The sequence below is a fragment of the Hemiscyllium ocellatum genome, chromosome 35 (genome assembly GCF_020745735.1).
Source record: "Hemiscyllium ocellatum isolate sHemOce1 chromosome 35, sHemOce1.pat.X.cur, whole genome shotgun sequence".
In the NCBI taxonomy this organism is placed as follows: Eukaryota; Metazoa; Chordata; class Chondrichthyes; order Orectolobiformes; family Hemiscylliidae; genus Hemiscyllium; species Hemiscyllium ocellatum.
Window position 1 is genome coordinate 12,154,618 of NC_083435.1, and position 6,884 is coordinate 12,161,501.

A 6,884-nucleotide genomic window follows, 5' to 3' on the forward strand; every position below is an offset into this window, starting at 1 on the left:
AGCACAGGGAGACCTTACCCTCACTTCGGAAATCTTCCGTTTCTGGGTCAGTTCCGTTTGGAGAACCGCCGATTTCTTCTCTGTGAGAGAATCTAAGGAAGATTTCAGTTGATCCTGGAATTGGGAAATAACGATATGATTAGATTCCCTATCGTGTGGAAACAGGCCCTTCGGCCCAACAAGTCCACACCAATCCTCTGAAGGGTAACCCATCCAGACCAATCTCCCCACATTTGCCCCTGACAAACACATCTAACACTGGGGGCGATATAGCGTGGCCAGTTCACCTGCGTTGGACATCATTTCGGCTGTGGGAGGTCTGCGTGCCTCCCACCCAGACACCGGGAGAATGTGTCAACTCCACCCAGACAGGCGCCAGAGACTGAAATTGAACCCAGGTAGGTCCCTGGCGCTGTGAGGCAGCAGTGCTAACCACTGAACCACTGTTGAATTCATAAAATGTGACAAAACCATTCCAAAGTATTTCCGAGAACAATAGACTTACAGGAGAGCAGTTGTGGTTCAGAGATCGAGCTACTGCCTCTGCTTCCCTGCTCCAGTCGTCTCAGAGAGTGGTGTGAACTGGCTGATCGAAATATCGATGACAAAATACAATGTTTACCTTGTAGATTTCAACAGCCTCATCGATCGGCAGGAAGCGGTGCTCTCTGTGTTCCCGCGAATCTCTACAAATCAGACAGATCAATTTCTTGTCAGTTTCACAAAACAGCTTCAGATCTTCCTGATGTTTCTCACAGTGAGGTTTATTTTCCTTCTCTTTCGGATCCAGCTTTAATTTTCGAGCTTTCTCGGCCAGATTCGCTAACGCCCGATTTACCCTGAGGTTTCTTTCAGGAAACTCCTCTCTACATTCCGGGCAGGAGTTTATCTCCTTCTTTTCCCAACTCTGGGTGATACAGGAGCGGCAGAAGTTGTGTCCACACTCCAGTATAACCGGATCGGTGAAGAAATCCAGACAAATGGGACAAACTGCCTCCTCGGTCCAACTCTCTCCCTGCTGTCTGGAAGCCATGTTCGCCCTCAGTACTTCCTGATTCAAACCGCTTTCAGTTTCAATGTTCCGGCGCTGGTGAACACGTTCAGTTCAGCGTTTCCCCGAGGAATTTCACTGCAATACTCAGAGACTGATGACAGGAAATCGGAACTGGTCTCGGCTATTCAGCCCCCACCATTCAACATGATTCTGTCTGATCGATTACTCCAGTACCTTTTACCCTCCCGACTTCAATAACCCTGGATGCCGTTGGTAATCACAAATCTGTGACCTCCTTCCTGAAACATACTGAAATAGTGATCTCTCACGCCCGTCTGCTGCAGAGAATTATAAAGATTCACAGCCATCCAAGTGAATTCAAAATTCTCCTCATTTCAGACAGAAGTGAGAACCGCTTTATATTTAAGTTGGGCCGTGGTTCAGGAATCTCCAGCCCGGGTGGGGGGTGTCGAGGGGGGGGTTTGTTGGGGGTGGAATGTCTGACCTGAAGCGGCACTGTCCACCTCTTTAAGCATTTTGTACATTTCAGCTTGATCGCCTCTCATTTTTCGAAACTCTGGGGAATACAGGCTCCGTTTGCCCAGTTTCTCGTCATTGGACACAGTCCCGCCATCCCAGGAATAAGTCTGGTGACCCTTCGTTGTGTTCCCTGGATGGTAATCATATAGTTCCTCCGATATGGAGACCAAATATACACACAGTACTGCAGATGCAGGCTAACTGAACTCCTATCCAACGGAAGCAAAGCTTTCCTGCTCCTGTACTCAGATCCCCTTGTAATGAAGGCTCACTCGCATTACTTTAGCCTTCCTCATTCTATTCTGCACCCGCTTGAAAGCTTTCGGGGATTTATTGACAAGGACACCGAGGTCCCACTTGTACACCTGTACTTTTCAATCTCATCCTTTAGGACATACCCTGCAAATTTGTTTCTCCACATGGTTTCACAGTTCTCCACATTATGATCTATCCAGGAAATTCTTGCCCATTCATGAAGCCTGACAATTCCTCAGAAGCCGTTTTAGACCTTCCTCACAACACACCCTACCCCTGAACATTGTACTCCCCACAAATTGGTAAAAGACGACACTTGGTCCCCAGTTTCTATTCACTGATATATATTGTGGACATTTCCCATGAGTCACAGCCTGTCAACGTGAGAATGTCCCATTCACTCCTACTCTCTGTGTCTGTATGCTTACCAGTCATTAAACCAACATCATCCCTGTGCCTAAGAAGGCTCGTGCAGCATGTCTCAATGACTACCGCCCAGTGGTCCTAACCTCGGTGGTCATGAAGTGCTTTGAAAGGCATTAACCAACTCCAGATTCTAGATCAGTGGTGCTGGTAGAGCACAGCAGTTCAGGCAGCATCCAACGAGCAGCGAAATCGACGTTTTGGGCAAAAGCCCTTCATCAGGAATAAAGCCCCTCCCCACTACTCTTAACCCACTCCAATTTGCCTATCAGACAAACAGATCAACATTTGAGACCCCCTGGGGTGCATACTCAGCCCCCTACTACACTCGCTGTATACCCATAACTGCGTCACCAATTACCACACTAATACCATTTAGAAATTCACTGATGACACCACAATAGTCAGTCGAATCTCAGCTGGCAATGGAGCAGACTAAGACTGGAGGCAGAAGACCTGGAAAAATAATGCACTGAGAACAACCTAGCTCTCAGTGCAGGCAAAACCAAGGAACACATTCTTGACTTTCAGCAGGATGCCCCCCTTCACAGTAACAGCACAGAGGTGGAACGAGTGGAGTGGTCATCCACAAGAAGCTTTCCTGGAATCTTTATGTGGATGCACTGGTTACAAAGACCCAATAATGTCTATTCTTCCTCAGGCAGCTGAGGAAATTTGGCATGACAGCAAACACCCTTGCCAACTTTTATAGGTGTGGCATCAAGTGCGTTCTGTCTGGATGTATCACTACCTGGTTTGGCAACTGTACCATTCAAGATCGGAGATGGTTACAGAGAGTCGTGAACTCGGCCTGGACAATCTCAAAGGCCAACCTCCCAACTATAGGATCTATCTACCTACCAGGCCCACTGTCGAGAAAAGGCTGCCAGAATTCTCAAAGATCCATCCCACTCTGGCAAAGTTTTATACATCCTCTACCATTGGGGAGAAGGCACCGAAGCCTGAACACATGCACCAGCTGGTTTGGAAACAGTTTCTACCCTACTGTTGTTAGAATACTGAATGGACTCACAAACTCTTACCATTCTCTTGTTCCTGTGGTTTTTTTTTGTTTTTGCTGCTGTTTACCTATTAATTGCTATCTATGCTACTTAACTCTGCGATTTGCCTGGATTGCTCGCAAGACGAAGTTTTTCACTGTGCCACAGTACGCGTGACAATAAATTCAATTCAATAAATTAGTCTTTATTCTGCCACCATATTTATAAATAAGGGGTAAATGTTATAATTTTGCAAGAGAAATATAAGTAAAATGTGAAAGGGCAATTGACTCTGGGATGGGAGGGTGAATGTACATATGAGGCTGCCCAGTCGGTGTTGGATGGGAATACAGACAGAGAGAGAGTGAGGTGGGGGTGATGCCTGGGAACCACTGTGGCTTACACCCTGCTGCAGACTGACTTCATGGTCACTGCCAGCTCTTCTGGTGAAATCTGGTGGAAGACCCAGGTCCGTACCCTATATTGTGTCGGTGCAATCGCTCAACCACAATCATAAAGTATTGTAAATGTCCTGCAGATACAGAGACGGCCGATGCAGAGACGGTCTTTTCAGTGATTGGATTTTTGATCTTCTTGCACTTATTTAGTGCCTTTCACCACTTTAAAGACGATAAAACATTTTCTAAATGTACTCTGTGATGGAAGGAATACATCAGATACCTGGAGCCCAGTGAGCAGAGCAGCAGCCTTGTCCCCTCTCAGTCCCGCACGGCAGGCTCCGTCTGGATCATTGTCCAGGCCTCGATGTCCCTGACCTGACTCAGAGGGAAGAGCACTCCCACTGAACCACAACTGACACCTCCCATTGGAGTCCAGGCAGTTTCCAAACTTTTTCTGGAATGTTTTTTTCCACAGGGAATCTGGAGAAATGATGCAGTGCATTTCCTGTCAATGCCGTGAGGTCCCAGACACCTCCATAAAACTGGTCTCTGTGTTCAATGGATCCTTCCCACTGACACTGGCTCAGAAAGAAAGTAAATCAGCTGATAGCATGGATACAACGGATCCTTCCTTCCAATACTCAAAATCATTTCTTTCCAGAGATTAGGGAGCTCGGCCAAATGGAGTGGTTAACCTGGAGAGTATAATGAATGTGAACCTGTGATACTGATGAGCACATGAGATGAAAGGGGAAAGAGAGGATTGCAGATGTAGAGTCAATGTGTGTGTTGCTGGAAAAGCACAGCCAGTCAGGCAGCATCTGAGGAGCAGTAGTGAGAGTTAAGGGGAGAGTGACTGGATTGGGAAGCAGTGCTCAAGAGTATAGTGAGGAAAAGGGAAGAGTGAGCTGAGAGGGTATGAGGAGTGAGCAAGAGGAGGCTGTGAGATTTGCGGGGGCAGGAGAGCAGGAGCGAGTGAGGGGGCATTGATGGGGAGGGAGATTGGAGAGTTAAGGGGGAGGTGAAGTTAGAAGGAGAGCGAGGATTGGAGATTGAGATGGAGGGGAGAGTGAGGTGGAGGGGAGCGGAAATTGTGAAGTTTGGAGGGTGGGGGTGGACTGAATGGTAAACGATCGAGAGGAATGGATGGGTGTGGGGAATGTGGAGGTGAGTGGGTTGGAGAGTGGAGAATGCAGTGAGACAATGGTCTGTCAAGTTAAGGGGCAGTTAATGACAGGTACAATCCAAGAGGAGAATGAGGTCAAGGGAGAGTGACCGGGATTGGAGGCTGAGTAAATGGAAAATGAGCAGGAGGGCAGAGATGGAGTGGGAGAGGTGGGGATGGATATGGAGAGTAGGACAGAGTAGGGTCAGAGATGGGAGTGGGGAGTCAGCAGAGGGAGACAATGAGAGCAGGAGAAAATTGTGTGTCAGATCAGGAGGGAGTGTTGGTTCGAGGTAGTGAGTGGAGAGTGAGATCCATGGAAGAAAGATGGGGAGGGAGGGTGAGGAGAGTGGGGTCTGTCTGGAGACAGAAGGGGAATACAGTGAGGAATAGGGACAAGGAAACTGAGGAGAGAGTGAGGGGGTGGGCTTGTGTGAGGTCATGAGATTTGAGGTGGCGAGAGGCAGAGGGTCAGGGAAAAGGAGAAGGAAATTGACAGGGAGGGTGAGGGAGAGGCATAAAGGAATGAAAGTGAGGAAGATGACTCAAACTCAGACGAGAAGAATCAGGCACAGGGGAAGCGAGAGTGAAAGACAGATGCGTGGGGGGAGGCCGAGAATGTGGGATGAGTGAGGGGTGTGATGCTGTTGCTCCTTCAACAAGGTTCGGTAGTTGTTTGTTTTTTCAGAGGGGTTGTAACCACATATGTACCGACGTGTCTGGTTTGTGTGGGATTTAGGCCAATTTGATTATAGACACCGATATTGCCGTAGGCTTTAAAAAGCTTTCAAGTTAAAAAAAAACACTTGTACAATGAAAGGGGAATTCTCCCAGCTCAGCTTGATTCTGGTTTTGGTTTTGTTTGGTTTTAGTAAGCAGTCAGTTTTCTGAGGCTGCTGCTCAAAGAAACTGCTCCATGATGATCCTCTCTCTCTCACACATCTGTCCTGTGAGAACCTGGGTTCGATTGTTCCTTTTTTATCCCCAAAGTGAGTTTGATGGGGATGTTGCAAGTATTTGGAACAGTATCATTAAGTTGCACTGGAGTTGATTGGGTTTTAAAATAGTTATATGATTCTAAATTTGGTTTTCTTTTCTTCACGTGTAAATAATTACTGCTTTGTTTAAAACTGAGTGGTTGGGCCAGCTGCATCCCTCCCAGAATAGCCACTGTACACCTGCTGAACACAACTAGAAATGTTAGGGTCTGGGCTACCTTCTTGAAATATTTTGAAGGGATCTGGTCTGGTCTGGTCCAGAACAGGGGAGTGAAGAGTCAGGGGCATGTGAGTGTCAGAGAGTGGGAGTGAGGTGGGGGAGTTATTCGAGAGTCGACTGGAGGAGAAAATGAGAGAAAGTGTGAGTGAGAGGGGAGAGTGAGGACGAGTGGATATGATGGTAAAAGAGCCAGGAGAGTGGTGTGTTTGATGTTGGCACAGAATGACTATGAAGGGTGAGGAGAGAGAGGGGTGGGGGGACTGTGATTGACATGGATGCATGCAGGGAGTGGGGTGTAGCATGGAATGTGGAGTGGGTGAAGGGAGTGTGAGGAAAAGGTGTAAATGAAGGAGAAGTGTAACAGAGGTGGGGCATTATTAAAAGGGGTTGCTTTACTGGAGGGATGAGTGAATTTGAGGAGGGAGAGGAGATGTGTTGGGGGGCCAAGAGTGAGGAGATCGGACAACTTCGGGATGGTGGATGGGTTGTTGTGGAGTGAGAGAATGGGGAATAGTGTGAGGCCTGAGTGATGTGAGGGGGATGGGAGTTTTCACAAAGAAGAAAATTGACTTGAAGGTAGGAGATAGAGAGTGATGGGAGATGGTTGCTTTTCAGAGTGGAGGCCTGTGACCAGCAGTATGGGAGATCAATGTGTAAAGGGATTGCACGTCCATGGTAAGGAGGAGGCAGCTGGAGCCACAAACTGGAAATTTTGGAACTGGCATAAAGTCTCAGAGGAATGGTGGATGTGAGCAGGGACTGGAGCAGGGGAGACAAGACTGAGTCATGGTCGGAAGTGATGAGTTCTGTGAGGCAGGAGCAGGGAGAAAGAATGGGTCTGCCTGGGTAATCCTGTTTGTGTATTTTGAGAAAGAGGTAGAAGCGAG

General features: G+C 47.7%; 1 pseudogene; it reads right to left on the reverse strand.

Moving 5' to 3' along the window:
• LOC132832969 (zinc-binding protein A33-like) overlaps positions 1–1,077 on the reverse strand; it is an 84,866-nt pseudogene extending 83,789 nt beyond the window's left edge.
• Between the last annotated feature and the right edge of the window lie 5,807 nt (positions 1,078–6,884).